This window comes from Perkinsus marinus (genome assembly GCF_000006405.1).
Source record: "Perkinsus marinus ATCC 50983 genomic scaffold scf_1104296933606, whole genome shotgun sequence".
Taxonomy (NCBI): Eukaryota; Perkinsozoa; order Perkinsida; family Perkinsidae; genus Perkinsus; species Perkinsus marinus.
In genome coordinates, this window is record NW_003215106.1 from 1 (window position 1) to 968 (window position 968).

Below are 968 nucleotides of genomic sequence, written 5' to 3' on the forward strand. Positions count from 1 at the left end.
TCGCGCATAAATGTGTGAACGCCCTTGTCCAGAAATACCACTTCCACGGCCGAGAATTGAACTCGGGTCTCCTGCGTGACAGGCAGGAATACTAACCTCTATACTACCGCGGAATTGAAGGTGGTTCAATGTCTAAATAGTGACGCAAATTACCATTTTCAGCTACCAGCGCACATCGCGGCGGGCGTGAGTGGAGAGAGAAAGTTGAGTAATTTTTTCGAGGCAGCAAATGATTCGCAGAGTGGTGCAAAAATCAGTAAAGAAACGGTCGCGCATAAATGTGTGAAACGCCCTTGTCCAGAAATACCACTTCCACGGCCGAGAATTGAACTCGGGTCTCCTGCGTGACAGGCAGGAATACTAACCTCTATACTACCGCGGAATTGAAGGTGGTTCAATGTCTAAATAGTGACGCAAATTACCATTTTCAGCTACCAGCGCACATCGCGGCGGGCGTGAGTGGAGAGAGAAAGTTGAGTAATTTTTTCGAGGCAGCAAATGATTCGCAGAGTGGTGCAAAAATCAGTAAAGAAACGGTCGCGCATAAATGTGTGAAACGCCCTTGTCCAGAAATACCACTTCCACGGCCGAGAATTCAACTCGGGTCTCCTGCGTGACAGGCAGGAATACTAACCTCTATACTACCGCGGAATTGAAGGTGGTTCAATGTCTAAATAGTGACGCAAATTACCATTTTCAGCTACCAGCGCACATCGCGGCGAGCGTGAGTGGAGAGAGAAAGTTGAGTAATTTTTTCGAGGCAGCAAATGATTCGCAGAGTGGTGCAAAAATCAGTAAAGAAACGGTCGCGCATAAATGTGTGAAACGCCCTTGTCCAGAAATACCACTTCCACGGCCGAGAATTGAACTCGGGTCTCCTGCGTGACAGGCAGGAATACTAACCTCTATACTACCGCGGAATTGAAGGTGGTTCAATGTCTAAATAGTGACGCAAATACATTTCAGCT

The 968-nt window shown here is 47.4% G+C and overlaps 4 non-coding genes across 4 annotated transcripts; all 4 read right to left on the reverse strand.

The window, feature by feature from the left end:
- Nucleotides 1-41: 41 nt before the first annotated feature.
- Nucleotides 42-113, reverse strand: Pmar_PMAR010792. Its single transcript has one exon. It is a non-coding gene; the product is annotated as a tRNA-Asp (tRNA).
- Nucleotides 114-310: 197 nt separating this feature from the next.
- Nucleotides 311-382, reverse strand: Pmar_PMAR010793. Its single transcript has one exon. It is a non-coding gene; the product is annotated as a tRNA-Asp (tRNA).
- A 197-nt stretch (nucleotides 383-579) lies between these two features.
- Nucleotides 580-651, reverse strand: Pmar_PMAR010794. Its single transcript has one exon. It is a non-coding gene; the product is annotated as a tRNA-Asp (tRNA).
- A 197-nt stretch (nucleotides 652-848) lies between these two features.
- Nucleotides 849-920, reverse strand: Pmar_PMAR010795. The gene has a single exon. It is a non-coding gene; the product is annotated as a tRNA-Asp (tRNA).
- Nucleotides 921-968: the final 48 nt, after the last annotated feature.